Below are 20,750 nucleotides of genomic sequence, written 5' to 3'. Positions count from 1 at the left end.
TGAGTAGATATGGCGGAAGGCGATAATAACAGTTCTTCCTCGGATCACTGATTCTCAAAATGTGTAATTCAGAGCTGGACACCACAAATTAATGTAAGTGCATTGGCGACATCGGATAATTTGTCTCTTAGCTTATGAGAGATTTTTTTTTCCGGCAGAAGCAGTTTGAGTTTTTTTCTTATATATGTAATTCACGGAGGGGAAGCAGTATATTATGTGTATGATGGAAAAGTTTTTGTAAAATCGTTATTTCGATTGTTTTTCTCATTAAATGTTTAAGAGTAAGTTTAGTTAAGATATTTAAGAAAAGGAAAAGCATTTTAACAAAATGCTTTTTCTTTTCTTTTCTTTTATTCTTCTTTTAAAAAGAAGATTCATTTTTAATATCTTCCGTTTCTTTTTTTAAAGACAAATAGTAGATATATTTTCCATTTTCATTTTTCGTAAGAAATGATGTAGGAAAAATCATAATTTTGTCACACGACGAATTTTACACCTGGAGAAAAAATTCTAGTAAAATTACTGTACTTTATCCTAATAATATTTCTCGTTTAAAGAAAAAATTAATTTTTGTTAATATAACCAAAATATAAGTTATTTGAATTATTCATTTGGCAATATTCATATGGCTTACCGGAAAGTCTGGTTTTCAAAATTGTAGTTCGTTTTACCGCACATTTAGTAAAAATACGAAACTGAAAGGTAAATTTAACTGCATAAATGGCTTTTACACCCTGCTCTAAGGTATCATGATAAAAACTTTTAACCAAATTTTATCACACGTCATTGCCAATTTTATCAGAATCACACAAATTTTACAATATTTCAAAATTTTGATTTTTACAGCCTTTTAGCCTAAGTATTTGATTTCTAAAATTTATTATGATAACCTCAATTAACTACCTTTTATTTATTTATTTTTTTAAATTTAAATCTTAAAGTAACGTATAATTTGTAAGTTAAAGTAACATTTTCTTTAATCTGTTAGTTAAAATAATATTTAATCTGTTAAATTTATTACTTTAATGTATCTTTTATTTACAAATTTGTTTCAGAGTAAGAATTTTTCCTGTACCAGAAAATCTCTGGTGTGCAAAATAACAAAACATGGATAATTAAATTAGAAAAATAATTTTTATCGTGTTTAAGTTCAAGATACGTTTAACTTGCTAAGTTTATTATGTTTCTAAATTTATTATACTAAGCTTATTATTTTGCTATGTTTGCTAAGTTGTTAGTTAGTCGTGTTTATCTATCTTTTATTATTTAATCATTTTCTTATTTTTCTTCTGATTAAGTATTTTTCTTGGAACAGGAAACCTCATGTTCAAAATAATATCTCTCAGGTTGAGTGACTTTTGGTGAGAAAATTGAAAAATTTTTTCCTCAAGTATTTCTGAAGAGCACGTTTCTTCATAACTATTTGAAGGAGAAAAAAATTTTTTTTTCTTAGAACTTTTTTTTCATTCCAAATATTTTTTTTTCATTTTTATACTATTTGTTGCGGAAAAAAAAGTTATTCTTCTCTGTAAAATTCTAGAAACACATAATTATATTTAAATTAGCATACTTCCGCAGAAAAATGTAGTTCTCCTTAACAAATCAATAAAATAAAATAAAACTTAATTCCCATGACGCATTAGTAATGTAGAAATCTCATGCAGATGGTTAAAATTAAAAAAAAAAACTTTTATTGAAGAATTAAGACCAAAATTGTTACAGGAAGAATATTATTTAAATATATTCTATTATCTGTTTCTTATTTATAAATTATGCTCTTCATAAGTCTTTTTCTATCTATCTATTCCTATTAATCAGTTTTCAAAAAATCGTTTTTCCAATTTTTATCATAATTTGACAAGTATGCACTCATAGGAGTTTTTTTTTTTTAAAAAAAATTATAAACAAAAACTCACACTCTGAAAGAAAAAATATGGTCAAAACTACCAGATTAGGGTAAAATGTACCCTGTTTCTCTCTCTATGGGACCACCAAGAAGCTCGGTAATTTTTACAGTAATAGTAAAAACTATAATTTGTAAACCGGAATTTCTTTTAAACCATTCTCATCTGAATTGAAAAATTAGTAAATTAGTGGTTTGAATACAGTATATTTTCAAATTCGGTTTGAATACAGTATATTTTATTTATTATCAAAATTTTGTAGTTTTTTTTTTCTTCTTTTTTTTACCAGAAAAGTCATTACCATACAGTACGGTAATTAACTAGAATTTTTTTTCTCCATTTATTATGAATAATGCTTGTTTAATTTTAAAAGGAGTAAATAAATATGTTTGCAAAGTAATGCATTTTCCAATTCAATCTGTCATTGAATTAACAGATTTATTGTAAATAGTTATCAATAATAAAAGTAATCTCTATTAAATTAATCGTCTTCTAAATTTGAAGAATATAGAAAAACTTTTAAATCACATTATCTTTAAGAAAAATGGCAAATTTTGTTTCATATTTTACTTAACTTTCAAGCATTTCTGAAAATTAATTGGTTTTAATCAAAGTGGCTTCATATCTTATTGAGTTAAAAAAAAATTAAATGGAAAAAAAACTCAATTCTTTTAACAAATGATTATAATAAATAGCGGATTTTCGAAATCAGTTTAACATTTTTAATTAAAAATTTTTGGTATTAAACAAACTAAAACCAAAAAAAGGAGTTTTTGGAAACCAAATTATTTTCTAGCATGCGTTTTGTAAGGAGTGACAGCACTTTTTATGGAAAATATGAATGTATTTAAACATATTAAATAATTAAACAATAATTTGTATAAGTCTTGGATTTTAAAATACCAACATGTTTTCCTGCTTTTAGCTATTATATAACCTTTTCTTAATGTAAAACTTGAATATTAATTTCAGCAGGCCTTTTATAATAAATAGAAAACTTTTTACCAATCGATAATGTTGAGTAACATATGAAGTCATTATTTGAATTTTTTATATAAAAATATGAATGACTTCCAACACTTTAATAACTCTACATAAATTTGGGGGATGTTTACCAACTAAAGTCAATATCATTTATTCGCATGTATTTCTTAACTTTTAGTTATTAGTAAGTTGTGTAAAAAGTTAAAAGTCAGTATCATTACATTTTCTATAAATATGAATGCATTTCTGAACTTTTAATCATTCTACAAAAAGTTGTGTCAGCCTTTGATTTTAATATCAGCATGTGTTCCAAATAAATATTAATGAATATTTAAATTTTTTTAATTATTCTACAATAAGTTACGTTAGTTTTTTGATTTTAATGTCAGTATATTTCCTATAAAAATTATTATGTCATCGCTAAACTTTTAATTATTCAATAGAGAATTGAGTAAAATTTAAAAGTCAATGGCAGCATGTCTCATACTAAAAATATGAATTCATTCCTGTACTTAAACATAAGGAAAAGTGAGTTGCAGTTTTCTGATACTGGATTTATAAATACAATTTAAATATTAAAAATTAATTCTGGAATCAGCATAATTCAGTGATTATATTGCATCGGCAATACGCACAATACATCAATTATGTTGTCAATAATGCAAAAACATATAAAAAATCTTCCATTATCGCGAAATGTATCATACATGATCGAGTCCTTATTTATAAATAAAAATTGGTAACTAGGAATAATTAATTGTCAATTTTCATCAACCATTTACTTATATTATAAATATACAATATAAATATATAATCTGTGCATATAATATAACAAAGAATGTGTGTGCATGTTTGAATACCGGATTGTGGTTGTACAATGTATCATACAAAATGCAGTTCTTATCTATAAATGAAATTGCATGATTAGGAATGAATAAAATAATGATTTTCTGATATTTCTAACAACTAATTATGAACGGAAAATTCATAATTAGTATGGAAAATTAAATTCATAATCAATGTAGTATAATAACTAAATTGCGTTATAGCAACAAAAATGTATAAAATATTTTGTTATTATATGAATTACAATATATAGCATGGATAAAAAAAATTATATTTATAAACATATATAATTGGTCCTCTCCCCCCTAAATTTCTGTTAGATACAGGAGTATGAAATTTGTTTTGTTCAATTAGAAAAAAAAAGTTGTACTGAAAGGGTTGAAATAGAAAAAAAATTATAATGATAAAATTAACTATGGGGAAAAAACTACATGGAAGTCAAAAGGCCAAAAAAAACGCCCATTTTATGTTGCATCAAACTCCGGAAAACAGTAAAATTTTACGTCATTTTAACACACCTTCCTGTTTTAGAATCTCTAAAAACACAAAATTGCTTTAAGTCCACAATCTGACGCAAAGTAAGAAATAATTTCAATGTAAATTCCTTTAAGTAGTTGAGCAAAAACTTTTACGAACAAAAACAAAATGAATGAAAAACGTCTGACAAGTCCACCCGAGTAAAATCTGAGCACCCTCTTACGTTTTGCTCATCTTAATTCCCTCAAATGGATTTGTTGGAATAAGAGAGGAAAAAAAATACTCATATTTCCTGTAGGCTCGCGCGAAAAAATCAGATGAATGAATGTGTTTGCGATGGAGGGGAGTGAGGGTGGGTGTAGGGTAGTTAATAGAATTGTAGATGTCGACAACCTAGAGTAAACATGAAAGGCTCTAACCTTAGCTCATTACAAACAAGCAATTATTGCTAATAAACAGATTGATTTTTCTCACGTCTGCGTGTTGGCGCCATTTGGCGATCGCTGAAAGTTTTTGATTTTTCATTTGTGTTTTTAAAAAAGACTTAGTGTGTTGGATTCTCATAATGGAAGTCTAACGACGAAGGAAGAAAGAATTACGATTTTTTTTTCATTCTAATTTGTTGGATGGAATTTCATCGTTCATTGAGATGAGTTCTTCCGCCCAATTTCAATATGAAATACTCCTCAATTTTAATTTGAAAAAAAATTAAAATACAATTTCACATTATACAAATCTTACAACATTCTATACATATAAAATTTTATTGATGACTTTTGATCTGTTTCATTTTTGTGAATAATTTATTACCCTTATTATTCATGCACGCTTTAAAAACATTGTGAGTGAAATCGTCTTAAGCTATAAAAAGGATATTATAAATTGTTAAGCTGAAATAACAAAAATTAAAGAAGACATATTTTTCCATTTTTTTTCTTCTTAATTTTCTAACCAAATCTTTATGTCCTAACTTAAGGTTGTTTTTCGAAGGCTCCGTCGTAATATGAAATGATGCTGTTTCGCTAATAATATGTTATTATAGTACAACTGTTGTGAGTTTGCAACTGTTACTCATGATTGTTAGGTCAAGTTTAGACTATCTAAAGCCAGCGCTGTCTACGCTTATTTTGAAAACGGTGCAAAACATCAGTATGGTGAAAAGCAACAGTTTTGTGAAAATGAAAAGCACTTGTGGTCTAATTTTTTAATATTTAAAAACTTACTCCAACGTTGCATTACCTGGGATCATGAAAATGAAAATTTGCAAAAACTGACAATACGACGATGATTTTAATAATTTTCATCTAGGTGGGGAAATAACGCAAAATTGGCGATTTTTAAAAAGTTTAATAACTTTTTAAATTTTTAAATTATTCATTTGTTCTAAAGCCAAGATAATTTTTCATGGCAAGATTATATGTAATGTTTAAAATCAGAGCATTGTTTCAAGTGTAATGTACTTAAACTATGGCTTTTTCCTCTTCCTTGGTGATAGAGCCTCGAAAAACAGTGTTAATTGAGCATTTAAAAGTAGGAAACTGATTTATTACATGCATATTATTCACTAAAGAAAAGTATATATATATATATATACAGTCTANGGTTTAAAAAAATCTTCTTTAGATTAAGATATATATAAATATATATAATTATATATATATATTCAAGTTCCTTTTTTGGAATGATAATATAATGAGTTTATTAAAAAGGCGAAAGGGCAATTCCATCTACTGATGCACAATTCATCGTTACGGATCTACTATGTTAGAAATTTATATTAAAAATTTAATTTAAGAGGTACCTTTAGCATGGGACTTTAGAAACCAAATAAGGAATCGCATACTTATAATTATAAGTAGAAATTCTTTAAACAATTATAACTAAGAAGCTGCAGTATTAATAAACAGAAATTAATTTTTATTTCTTTGGAAGATACCTCTGTATTTAAGCGTCTTAGTAAATCAAACAATGCATGTTCGATGAGAAAAATAAAATATTTTATTAAATGTGAATTCAGAAGTACTACGTTCATAAAATGTATCTTTTGCCCCAATTTAAATAACGGAAAATTCTTATCTGTAACTGACTAACACTGGAAAAAACAATTTTTCACCACATTTATAGTAAATATTAAAACTGTTTTAGAATCATTTTCTATGTTGGTTTTTTCTTACCCAATACTATCTTATTAATCTCGTTAATTAATCTATTATTCGAGATGAATTTTCTCATCGAAATCTGATGACAGACCAGCATCTGATATCTACATTTCTAAAAATTAAAATATAAAATAAAATGTTAACATTGACTTGGAAGAACAAAGTTGTTTTTTTTTACCGTTTGAAGAAGCACTTCAACTCTGGTTATGCAATGCAGTAAATATTTTATGTAACTCTGAATGCCATTCAAACATGTTATACAATCATAAACAGAAATTTTAAATAAACCTGGGATTAGTTTAATAGGAGCATGCAATTTTATTAATAAATAGATATTTCTATCTTTGATTTATGTACTTTCTAATATTATAATGCTTTATTAAAATATGTATTGTAATTCCGGGCATTGACCCATAAGGATTGATGGTGAGGTGAAATCGTAGCCAGTTACAGGTAGAGGCATTGTAAAATTTTTGGACTTCATCTTTTGAACTTTTGAACTTCGAAAAATCTTGTGAGATCTCTATTTGTCCATTGTCCAATTAGGTCCTAATTGGACAATTCAATCAATCTTGGTTTCAATGTAGGTAATCAATTTTGGTTCATCTTCCATTCTTGCCTTATGTATAACATATTTCAGAGGCAAAATGAAGTGTACCTCTGAAAACAAAGTGAACCAAGTTGTCTCAACCTACTATAGGATTCAACTAGCAGTGATGCACATTTGAATCTTGATTATCCCAGAACTATAATTTATGGACTTACGCCACCTTAGATCTGAAGGTCTCAAGGATTCAACTAGCTATAGGATTCAACAACTATAGGATTCAACAACTATAGGATTCAACAAGCAGTAGTGTACATTTGAATCTTGATTATCCCAGAACTATAATTTTTGGACTTAAGCCACCTTAGATCTGAAGGTCTCATTATAATGACGCTTGATAGAGGGAGAAAACGCTGTGCTTATTTGTCTGGTACTTTCAATTATAATTTAGTATTTATTAGTGTAATTAATATTACAAATATATGAATTATTTTATCATGGAAAGTCGGAATAAAGTTTTAAATAATTTATTCCTCAATCTGTTATCGGTTACAATTTTCGATATATCGAAGGAATATCGTATCTATAAAGGTAGCTCCATGAATATCGTATTTTCATGAAATTGACCCACTTCGGATCTAAACGTGTCATTATAATGAAGTTCGATATAGCGAGAGAATGACATATTCATTTGTCTTTTGCTTTCAGTTAATAGTTTTTTTTAAGTATTTCAGTATTAGTGTTTGTAATATATGAATTATTCTACCATGGAAAGTCAGGATATATTTTTTAATAGTTTTTTCCCCCCTTAATGTATTTTAGGTTACAATCATTGATATATCGAAGGAATATCGTATCTATATTTTTGGAACTGACCCACTTTGGGTCTAAATGTCTCATTATAATGAATCTCGATATACTAATGGAATGTCGTATTCATTAGTTTTATACTTCCAATTATAAACTAGTATTTATTAGTATATCATTGTATTAGTAATAGTTATATATGAATTATTTTACCCTTTAAAGACGGAATATATTTTTAATGGCTTATTCCATAATCTATTTAAAATTACAATAATCAAGATATCAAAGGAAAACCCCATTCACTTGTACATTCAGTTTTAAATTAATATTTATTAGTATGTCGGTATTAATAATACATGAAATATTTTATCATGAAAATTCAGGATATATTTTTTAATGGTTTATTCCATAATCTATTTAAAATTATAATAATCAAGATAGCAAAGGAAAACCATATTCACTTGCACATTCAAATTTAAATCAATATTTATTAGTATATCAGTATTAATAATATATGAATCATTTTACCATGGAAAATCAGGATTTATTTCTTGATGGTTTATTCCTTAATCTATTTAAGATTACAATAATCGACATATCAAAGCAATACCATATTCATTTGTACATTCAAGTTTAAATTAATATTTATTAGTATACCAGTATTAATAATATATGAATTATTTGACCATGAAAAGTCAGGATATATTTTTTAATGGTTTATTCCATAATCTATTTAAAATTACAATAATCAAGATATCATAGGAAAACCATATTCACTTGTACATTCAGTTTTAAATTAATATTTATAAGTACATCAGCATTAATAATATATGAATTATTTTACCATGAAAAGTCAGGATATATTTTTTAATGGTTTATTCCTTAATCTATTTAAGATTGCAATAATCGACATATCAAAGCAATACCATATTCATTTGTACGTTCAAGTTTAAATTAATATTTATTAGTATATAAGTATTAATAATATATGAATTATTTAACCATGAAAATTCAGGATATATTTTTTAATGGTTTATTCCATAATCTATTTAAAATTACAATAATAAAGATATCATAGGAAAACCATATTCACTTGTACATTCAGTTTTAAATTAGTATTTATAAGTTCATCAGCATTAATAATATATGAATTATTTTACCATGAAAAGTCAGGATATATTTTTTAATGGTTTATTCCTTATTCTTTTTTTCAGTTTATAGTAATCGTGTACTAAGAAAAGAACTTAAACATCTTATCCAATGTCGCCAACGTTTCGCCAATCTACGCAGAGTTTATCTGGTATTAGAGGGGAGAGTTCTCAGCGGGACTCAATCTAAAAAACTGGATACAAAAAAATAAATGAAGTAAAATAACAAATCCCTAATGACAAATAAAACCGATGTACTTAGAGAAGCCAAATGGCAACGTTTTTATATTGAAAGGAAATCCGTGTTTGAACAAGAGCGAGGTTTGCTACCCAAGTTTACCCTGGCTGTGTCTTCGTTGTTAAGAGTATTTTATTCTTTTGTATTATCCCTACTTCAAACTTCTTTGCATTTTCGTTTGACAGCTTTTCGAAGATCCTAAGATGCTCTGTTCATCCCGCTCCACCCCCAACATTCACTCAAATTGTTCGATTTCCTCTCGCTCGTTTTTTATAGTAATTTCGGTCTAATGACTGCGCGTGGGAAAAAAGAAAAAAAGTGTTTCAACTTCTGTTGGTAGATGAGTAACTACTTGGTTATTGTTGTCATGATTTTTTTTCTTCTTTCTTCTTTTATTTTATCTTAATATTGCAGTTCGTTGTAGTTTGGATTAATTTTGTAATCTTTTTTTAATAAAAATTACATTGCAAATAAGTACAAATTAAAACTTGCGTAAATATTTACTTCAATATTATTTTGGTACAAAAATATTCACTTTATTTTGATCGAGATAAGCGTGATGAGTTCTTTCTGAAAAGTTCAGATCCAACCAAATTAATTTTGGAAATAATTAATAGCAACGAAATAATTAATTTGTAGTTGGATTAATTTTGCAAATTTCTTTCTTTATGAATTACATTGCAAATAAGTACAAATTAAAACTTGCATAAATTTTTACGTCAATATTATTTTGGTATAAAAATGTTCACTTTATTTTGATCGAGATAAGCGTGATGAGTTCTTTCTGAAAAGTTCAGATCCAACCAAATAAATTTTGGAATTACTTAATAACAACGAAATAATTAATTTATAGTTGGATTAATTTTGTAAAATATTTTTTTATAAATTACATTGCAAATAAGTACAAATTAAAACTCGCGTAAATTTTTACTTCACTATTATTTTGGTATGAAAATATTCACTTTATTTTAATCGAGATAAGCGTGATGAGTTCTTTCTGAGAAGTTCAGATTCAACGAAATTAATTTTGGAAATAATTAATGACAACGAAATAATTAATTTGTAGTTGGATTAATTTTGTAAATTTTTTTTAATAAATTACATTGCAAATAAGTACTAATTAAAACTTTCGTAAATTTTTTCTTCAATATTATTTTGGTATAAAATATTTACTATAGTTCTTTCTGAAAAGTTCAGATCCAACGAAATTATCTTAAAAACTACCTAGGAAATAATCGCAAATTGAAACCTGGGCAAGCCTTTACTCAAGTTTTGGTTCAATGTAAAAATATTTAAGACCTATGCAAGCTGATGATTTCTTCCTGTTCATCGCAGATTCCCATGGAGCATCAGGCCGATGCTCGATTTCCTCATAAAATAATAACCTGGAAAAAATAATAACTTGCATTGGAAATTAATACACAAAAAACTTGAGTAAACTTTTAGACCCGTATTGGTTTAATGGAAAAATATTTATATGAATTCAAGCAGACCAATTCTTCCTGAGCGACGGATATTCATATGGATTATTAGACCTATGTTCGATTACCTCACAGAAATTTTAATAAATTACATTGGAAATTAATACAAATTAAAAACTTGCATAAACTTTTACACCAGTAATGGTTTAATGTAAAAATATTTTAGATGTATTCAAGCTGATGAATTCTTCCTGAACAACAGAGATTCATATGGAGTATTAGACCAATGTTCGATTTCCTCTACGAAATTTCACTAAATTACATTGGAAATAAATACAAATTAAAATACATAAATTTTTACTCTAGTTTCAGTTTGATTTAAAAATATTCAAAAAAATTAACAAAAATCAAAACTTACGTTAATATACTCGTAGTTTCCATTTTAATACTTTACAAAATAGTTTATAGAATTCTAATTTGCTGATATATCAGATATGTCCGTCATACATTAAAAAAAAATTGAATAAATAAAACAAATAAGAGTTCATCATTTTCCATAAACTGTTAGCGAATTCCAAATGTGTTTGCTACATTTGAAGCACAGGAGTTTTGTATCCTCATACATAACGTGGAATGACTCTATGGTTTGGCAAACTCCTTGTAATGACATCGATTTCTAAAATGCAGATGCCCTTTTTTAATATTTTGACCAATGTAAGTTAAACCCCTTTGAATGCCTCGACCGATGTGAGGTAGATTTTTCTGATTGTTTACGCCAATGTAAGTTGAACCCTTTCAAATGCTTTGACCAATGTTAGTTTTAAAGTTTTTAAATGCTTAGATCGATGTGAGATCGACTCTTTTAAATGTTTAATTTGATATGAATTGAACCGTTTAAATCTTTGGAGAGATGTGAGGAAGACCCATTTGAATGCTTGGATCGATATTGGTTAGACTTTTATGAATGCTCCGATTGATTTGAGTTGAAAACTTTTGGATGTTTGCACACCTATTGGTGATTGCTTGTAATGGCATCGATTTTTTTAAATTCAGATGGACGGGAACTAAACCCTTTTGAATATTTTAACCAATGTAAGTTAGACCCGTTTGAGTGTCTAGGCCGATGTGAGGCAGACTCTTCTCAACATTTGGACCGATGTAAGTTAAACCCTTTCGTATGCTTAGACCGATGTAAGATTGTAAGTTTTTGAAAGTTTGGACCGATGCAAGGTAAACTCCTCTGAATGCTCGGTTTGATGTTTTGCCTATGTGGTTTAAACCATTTTAAACATCTTAATAAATGTATTGCTAAGTTCCGCCAAAAGAACAATCTCCAGTTTACAAATTAAACCTTTTTGTATTCCACAATTACCCTTTTTTGCATGAGATCGTTCGTGAAATATTTCAAGTTAACAGCACACTTGAACAATATAATAATTATCTGCAAACTTACTCTTATACGCTAAACAGTCTGTATTTGTGTTGGTAATTATGAAAAAGATATAAGGTTGCACATTGAGAGAGAAATTAATGTGCCTTTTTTAATCAAAAAATTCAACTACATTTAAAACATAATTAATCTCACAAGGCTTGGCGGAAGTGTCGTGATTTACATCTTACCATCTTCACTTGCACGAAAAAAAAAGTGAACGATGTGGAAAAACTACCGCCCCCTCTAGAAGTGGCCAAAAACTTGACCTTGCAAACAGAAATCTACAAGACAAGTGGTAAGGTCGTTGTTATAGAGTAATTGAGAATAGATAGTTATCGGCCGGGGTGGCCTTCACGAAATTTGGGATTTGAAGATCGGGCATTAGCGTTCGGCGGAGCAGAACAAATATGCCAGCAACTTTTCCTTGAGAAAGGAAAGAGAAATCAAACAAATAAATAAGCAAAAAATTGATATTTTTGTCGGTATTATCGTTTTTTTTATTTTATTTTCCCCTGCTTTGAATCCTAGACGAGTTTTTTGCGTTATCTATGAGTGTTGAGATATACCGGAAATCGTTTAATGGAATACGAATAGAGTAAAAGTGAAATTCTCGGTAATTTTTTTCTTCTTAACTCGAGCTTATGTGTTTTATGTCGGGGAAAGATAAAAGGGACTTTTAATTTCTTTTTCTATTCTTAATCTAGTTAAGATAACTAGAAGTTATTGAAATTATTTTTATGGTTATAAACTAAAATTAATTCACCCATTTTTTTCACACGTCATTTTTTTCTAGTTTTTGGCGAAAAGAACATTTTCTAAGCATAATCTAGAAAATTATGATGCTTTCCGAAGATAACAATACCACAAATTAGGGCGCTGGGCCCATGGTCAGGAGTTCACGGGTTCGATCCCAGCGTGCCGAAAAGTCCCCGTGCAGTCAAATGGTGACTGATGCACGTTAAATCTGTCCAGTCTCAAAGTTCTCCATGTTCCCATAACAAATTAATACTTCTGGGGGTACAGATCCGGGAATTTCCTTGTCTTCTGGATTGGTTCAAAGTTACAAGGCTACGGGGTTGAGTCTGTTGTTCAACGACGGATGTAAAACATTCAGACAGGAGCCATGGAGGCTCAGGATATACTCAAGTTCGAATTCCAGCGGTGGCCGATTGGCACAAGTTCTACTTCCAACTTGCACCAAATACATTACTGACGTAAAATATCTTTGGTGATAGACGGATCATGAGTTAGAGTCTTCTTGCCATCGGGGTAACTGTGGTATGTTTTCGTGGTTTTCCTCTCCATGTAACGGAAATACATACTCCTTTCATCAAAAAGTCGCTCACGAAGCTAATTTGTCCCAATGCTTGTTCCAGCAGTTTTCATGGCTTCTAGATAGGGTTTAGATTTGCAGGGTTACGGAGTTAAACAGTGATAATCGTAAACTGTTGAGTCGGCTGTTCAACGTAGGTTATAAAAGTAAAGAAAGAAAAAAGTCTGGTAACAAGACAGCAGAGCGCGGGCTCTTGGCCAATCAAAATTGAGAACGTGTGTACGTGAAAAGGTAATAATTTTTAATAATGCTGTCAAAAAATACAAAATTCAAACTGACCTCAAATAAAACTCAGAGGACTTCGAATCAAATAATTAAGAAAACTCTACTATTACGTTTATAAAAGGGAAGATTTATTAACTCACCAACAAAATTATAACATCGCCATTCCAAAAATAAATAAATAAATAAAAAAATAAAAAAAAAACAATTCTCACACTTGTTACGTAAAGCTATAAAAAGACCGAACGATTATTTATGCAAACGATTATATATGATTATTATGAACTAAACTTTATGCAAACGATTGTTTATGACGTCATTAGATAAAAGTGTCATTAACGCAATATTATCCAGTGTTTATTAATAATTTTGAGTGGCAATGTAAAAAGATAGTTGTTCTAAAGTTTTATAATAAAATGTTTGTTTTGATAGAACGCAGTTATTTATTTTAGAATTCCAATATATTTTAATAGCTTTGATAAATCGGGTAGAGTTATTGGAAGCACGAATCAACACTCTCTCAAAAAAGTATTTACATTCCAAATTATCAAAATATATTGAACAGAGTTTACTTTATACTTATATCTTTTATAAAAAGTGGATCGCCGTGAATATCTTAGGCGATATCAACAGCGGCATAGAACTGAGCATGATTTAGCTGCACAAAATTAACTGGAAAATAATCGTAGTGCTATCAATACGCGACAGCGGAAGGCGCTGCGAAGAAACGTTGAAAAGTCAAGACGTTTAAATGAAAACGAATACCTTGGTGTACTTACGAATACTTCTGATTGAAGCTAAAATATTTTGTCAGATGACAGTATTGAAGTTAATTGAGCAATTACTTGCAATGGTATTTACTTTTAAAATATTACTTAGAATCAACTTATTAATATTACATGTTTTAATTTGTTTGCAATTTTTGTAAAGTTTTTTTTCATCAGGTTTTAATTGTTTTCAGTTTAAAATTTAAATTACTGGGGGGGGGGAGATGAAGAACCATATAGGGAGCGTCCGGCATCCTATAAGATCAACAATGATTTGAGTTAGGCTCTACCACGCGTGCTTCGGATACGGAGATTAATCTCCGGCTAATGCCCTATAGTAATGAATTAAATAATATTGCTTACTCGCTTTATATAAGTTTATAATATTGTTTGTATTGAAATTGCTTTATATAAGTTTATAATGTTGATAATATCAACACCCAAGAGGAAGGGGCTTACTATTTCCTTGCACAGGTAAACGGTAGTACCCTAACGGATGTAGGTAGGCGCAATGCCTTAGCAAAATAAATTGAATTAAATAATATAATAAACTAAATGAAATAATTCTTACATTTTTTTCCTCGTTAGTATATTTCTTTGAATTGCAGTTAAAACACATAATTAAGCTTTTTTTCTATTTTTCTCCAAATACCAAATATTTTACTTTCAAAACGTTGTTCCTCACAAATATGTGCTGTGGATTGGTAAAACAAACAAACAAAAATTGTAATTAGTGGAGTTACTTATTATTATTTTTTTTTTAATTATTAAAACATTGCACATTATAATTGAAAACATTCATTCCGTAACAGTTTTCTGGTAACTTTACTTTTTACTAACTCCTTAAGCCCATTAAGCTAAACAAAATAAAAGTTTTAAAAGTGACATAATTTAAACGCATTATGTTTTTAATTAACGAAATCTAATGAAGCTTGAAGGAAAATAATGGGGAGAAAAATTTCGTGATTTTTCAAGAGATAAGTGTGAAACTTGGACGGAAAAATTAGGCAACTACTTTTTTTTTCTTTTTCTTTTGATTTTCATTTTTACATTATATTGTTAATGGAAAACTAATATCTTTAACCACAAAATGAAGAGTTTGACTGTCTGTATGTTACTCTTATAACTCCAAAATCACAATCGCCCTGAAACGTGAACAGTAGGCGAAAGAGGTAATTTTAGCCACAATTCTAAAAATCGTTCGAAAATTTCAATTACATCGTTCGGGAGAAACATTTGAAAAATAGGATTTTTTTCATTGACTGCCATTGTTTCGATGCTAACAAACCATTATTTCAAGTTAAACAACAGAAAAATATATAAAGACTTGATGTCGATGCTATTTCTGCTCCCGATTCGCACCGACCACAGTGCTGACGCAAAATATCATCAGTGGTAGCGAGTCATTGGTTTGAATCCCCTTGCCATCGAGCTAACCATGGAAGATTCTCGAGGTTTTCCTCCCTATGTAATGCAAATGGGGGTTAGTTGGCAACAGCATTATGTTAAATGATACTGAGTACTTTATTTTGATGCGATGAACTACTAGAAACTTGTTGTCCTTAATCTAATAACGTAAATGATGAAAAAATGATAATAAGTTACGCAAGTTTAAATGTAGCTTTCATATTTTTTCTGGTGCATGTCTTTCAATTTTTTTTCTGCATTTCGTAGCTTTGTTTAGCACTGATTTATTAATTATTTACTTTTTTTTCCACCCGAACAAAGGACGGGTATTCAGCTAGTATAAAATAATATGCAATAATTTTTAAAAGTGTTTTTTCAGGAGCTTTGTATGAGAACATGTTTAGTAAAACAAATGTTTTTTTTTCAAGTGCCAATGTTTCAAATGTTTTATTTCCTTGTTTATTGATTTGCTTTACTATTTATCACTGAAGAGGACATTTAGTATAAATTAACTTAAATTTTAAATTTATATTAAATATTTATTTATTTTATAATGTGTTTTCTCTTATTTTAGGATTAAGATTCGCTTTGATGAAGGAAGAAACTTTAACTAGATTTTATCAACCTGTTAAAATTAGGATAAATTAATATTGTAAGCTGGCACAAAGAATTTAAAAAAATAAAGAAGTCTGGTTTTACATAACAGCTTTACAATGATGATGATGCAGGATGACATGTATGGTGCCCTATCCATGGCCGGAAGTCACATGGCCATGATGGACTTGGGGCACCTTGGGCACCCCCAACAAGCTGTAGATCAAGAATCGAAGAAAAAAAGTAAGTTATTTTTTAATTACTGAATTTATTGATAAATTAGTGCCCATGTCGTTTGAGGAACTTTACAAAATATCATGTTTAGAAAAATTCTGAAGTTAGTACTCTACATTTTACGTTAAAAAATAGATTATTGTCAGCTGTAAATACATATATGTTTTTCGAATCCTTATTAAAGGGATATCATAATATAATTTTGATCAGAAATCATAAATTAATATACAAGCCAGGGGAAAAAAGCTTAATCAAAACTGACAAATCACTATTAAAAAAGGTGAAATGAAAAACACTAAAACCAGATTGAGTGCCTGATAAAGCTTGGAGAAATGGATGTGCTTCTATGTAATAATCACCCTTACAACTCGTCTCTATATCTTCTAGCAACGCAATACAGCATGTAAAATGATTCTTGGATGAAAATATTAAAAAAAAAAAAGATTAAAATTTCTTGCATATTTTTGGGTTGTAATTATTTTTTGTTCATCGTTTTACAGTTTTTATATTTTTCATCCATAATTTTTAGTTATCCTATTTTCCTTAGTAGTGATTCTAAATATTAATATTCGACTCCTGTTTTAGTTTGCTGGCTTCAATTTCGACAAGAATTCTAAAAGCTTCAAAACAAAAAATGGTCATTTGCGAACCCCATTGTGTAGTGCAATTTTTTTATTCTGCCTAGTATGCCAATGAACTTCTATTGCTTTTTTATTTTATTTTATGGAGAGGGAGTGTTGTTTTTCAAACAGTTTCCTGTTGTTTAAAAGCAAATACATGCATTCTGAAATGTTCAAAGAATTCCAAAAATTTGTATTCTCAAATTCATAAAATGTCACTCAATATATTTTTGACCATGCTCATGAATTATAAATTTGTTAATCATAACAGTGCACGAGACGCAAAGACCGTGATTAAATGAAATCTCAATTTACAAAAACTGACAAATCTAGTGTGAAAAATTTTCATGTGTAGAAAACATGCCATAATGCTTTATTGCATTAAAATATATTTTAACTGCTAATTGCTTAGTCAAGTAGATAAGGTTGACTACGCATGCAACCAATTCTCGACCAAATAAAATCTAAATAAACAGATTCTAGGGGAATAACAAGAATAATATCGCGAAGGAATGGGATACTTGCTAGCGACGTCACGCGTGGGTCAGCAAATCAGGTTCAACATACACGCGTGACGTCACTTGTATGTTCTTAGCGAAATCTGATCCGAAATTGATTCCCAAGCTAAACCCAAGCCTATAAGCTGTAACTTTTACACGCCGTGAACAATCATGTGATTAGTTGCAAGGAACCAATTAGAAAAGTAGTATAATATTATATATGGAAAATATAATAGGGAAAGATGTAGGACAGGGAAAGAAATAGCAATAGGCCTTATGTGAATGGTTTTTCAGCCCATTTTTATTTATATTTAGATACAAAGCATTGAGTCTAATAAATGTAAGACAGGAAGGACTTTCATGAACATAAAAGTTATGATAACAGCTTTTTGTAATAGGTAGAATTGGCCCTCTGTTCTGTATCCAAATTAGGTACTTGCAAATCTAGAAGAAGTGAAGTAATTATTCTTAGCTATATTATTTAAGTCAGATATAATCGGATACCTGTGAACGGCGTCACACGTATGAGTCGAACCTGATTGGCTTCTGGATCGACAAATGCCATGATTTACTTAGGATGACGTCACTTGCAAGTATCCAGTTGGAGATGTCTGCATGAAAATTTCAACACTTTCACGGAATCAAAAATCATTTAAATTTTGCTAGTCTTTTGTTACTAGACATTCCTTTACACTGATGCAATGAAGGCAATAAAATAAAGCATTTAAAACTGGCGATGAAGCTCACTAAAGTTTTAAATTGATTGCGTTTTAACGCATTTTAAAACGGGGCCAAAAAACACCTACATTAATCGGCTAAGTCACGCGACTTTTCTAAAATGGTGAAGTTGCATAAATCACGTCGTCCTCCTTTTTTTTTCTATTCCGTTTTGCTTTCAATTTTTTTTTATTACCAAATGTTTATTATCAGGCAATCTCTGTAAGAAAGTATGACGCAAGACCCGTGCGAAATAAAAAGAAAGATATAAGTGATCATTTTCTTCCTTATCTGATATTAGACATTTTATTGCGCAGTGCATATCAGTCAGCTATTAACCGTGACAAGTGGACGCCGTAGATTAAATCTCCGCCTGCCCGTGGCTCTGATCTGGTGCTGCTGATACTGATTCATTGTAAAGCCTTTTAACGCTGTTTGGCACGGTAGATGTAGAAGTACAATTAACGTCTAATTAAAACGTCTTCATTTGTTTTGTCGGAGATTTTTTTCTTTTTTCTGTAATTCAGGTAATGTAAGACTTTAAATTCGATTTTGCTCAAAAAAAGAAGAGAAAAAAAAATTGGGGCCAAGTCCTCACAGAAATGAAATTTGTACGAAAGGCTAATAAACAAATTTTTTTTAATTTTACTTTGCTCACGTGAGTATTTGTTTTTTTGGAAACCACGTGATGTAAAAGTTTGCCTCAGCGAGACTTCATTCCTTTTATCAGTATTAGGCATCTTTTAATGCTGTTAAAGGACTTCGTGATGGTTAGTCTTTGCGAGATTTCGTTTCTTTAAAAATAGTTCACATGATAGCTGTGATCACGTGACACTGTGAGGTTTGGTCCCTTCGAGAAAAGCCCGCATGATGGTTAGTCTTCGAGACATTTTGTTCCTACTAGAGCAATCTACGTGATATTACATTACTGAAAACTCTCTTCAAAAGTCTTCAAAATGGAGATAACAGTCGATATGTTTCAAGCTCTCCAAAAATAGGTGCCAAGACTTGCCAAACGTTAATGAGAAGAAACAAAAGTGATTTGAAATTTAAAACGTAAAGTTGCCTGCGAAAAATGGAAAAATAAAGGTGAGAAGCAAAACTAGAAAAACCGCAGTAGTCGAGAGGGAGAAAAGGATGAAAATCAAAGCAAGAAAAATCACAGTGGCTGAGAAATTCCATTTTAAATATTTTTGAAGTGAATGTAGTTTTTAATCGAATAATATTACCGCTTCAGTTTTTTGGGATTATTTATTTAAGTTCACGTGATAGTTTGTTTACGCGGGATTTTTTTTTTCGCTCCAAGCACACTCCGCATGCTTATAGTCACGGGATTTTGTTCCATTGAAAATATTCCGCGTTATGGATTGTCCTCACAAAATATTGTTCCTACGAGGATAGCCCAGATATTGGGTTGCCATCGTGGGGTTTTGTTCTGCCACACCCTAGTCTGGTCAAGATTACAATAATATAATGTTTTGAATATAATATTTTATAAATGAATAATCTAGTTTATTATTGAATTGTATTTTAATGCTATCTCGTGAAATATACTCAATATTAAAAGTAAAAACAAAGTATCATCATGCCTCAAACTTTAAAATTCTTTTAATTCAGGGATGAGTGTCTTTAAATATTGTTCAATACACAGCGAACGGTCGCATTCACAACTTCTACATTTATAATGCATTCATTAAAATAAATATTATTACATTCATAAGTAACATTTAATGTCTATGTATTTATTTGTAATAGCACTAAAACAATAAAGTAGAGATTTTTACAAATGTATGTTTAGCTCCAAAACGTTGAAAGGGAAATCATCCCAACTCTTCCGCTTTCGAAACATGGAGAAGAGGAAGTTATCAAAAATCGTCTTCTCTTCTTTTACCACAAGGGTAAAAAGAAATTTATAAAATCGTCTATACCTGGAGCAGTATCTTTGTGCTCATTTCAAACAAATGTTAGACTCCATTTCCGTTCTTCCATCCTCTGAACTCCGACCCCCCTGGATAAAGATACTTTCCGATTGCCATATGTCAGAGAGGTCTTCCCCCTCCCCCATACCAAGGTTTGACTCCCATCAAAAAGTAATCGCTACCTGCATCATTCGGAGCCTGCACGCGCCAGGTACATTTTCTCCCTTATTTATTCCCCTAAAATATTCATCAGTAATTCAGCTGTTGTATTTGAAGAGAAACTGATCGTTTTAGTTCCCTTTTTTTTATTTTTTTATAATACTATATATAATAGTACTACACATTATGATACTATATATTAATCGTAGTATTTAGAATTCACAAATTATGTATATAAGGGTAAAAAATTCTTGTAAAATTACCGTACCGTGTCAGTTCTTAAAAAGAAAATTATATATATATATAAAATTATAT

The 20,750-nt window shown here is 29.4% G+C and overlaps 1 long non-coding RNA gene across 1 annotated transcript in view; it reads left to right on the top strand.

The window, feature by feature from the left end:
* Positions 1 to 20,750, top strand: part of LOC139425162 (uncharacterized) — a 76,468-nt gene that overhangs the window by 19,008 nt on the left and 36,710 nt on the right. Inside the window, exon 2 of the long non-coding RNA XR_011636439.1 lies at positions 16,267 to 16,529. This is a non-coding gene — a long non-coding RNA (uncharacterized lncRNA). The remainder of the gene's footprint in view (positions 1 to 16,266; positions 16,530 to 20,750) is intronic.

Source organism: Parasteatoda tepidariorum, chromosome 3 (genome assembly GCF_043381705.1).
Source record: "Parasteatoda tepidariorum isolate YZ-2023 chromosome 3, CAS_Ptep_4.0, whole genome shotgun sequence".
Classification (NCBI taxonomy): domain Eukaryota; kingdom Metazoa; phylum Arthropoda; class Arachnida; order Araneae; family Theridiidae; genus Parasteatoda; species Parasteatoda tepidariorum.
The sequence above is the reverse complement of the archived record's forward strand: the minus strand, read 5'-3'. Positions and strand labels throughout refer to the sequence as shown.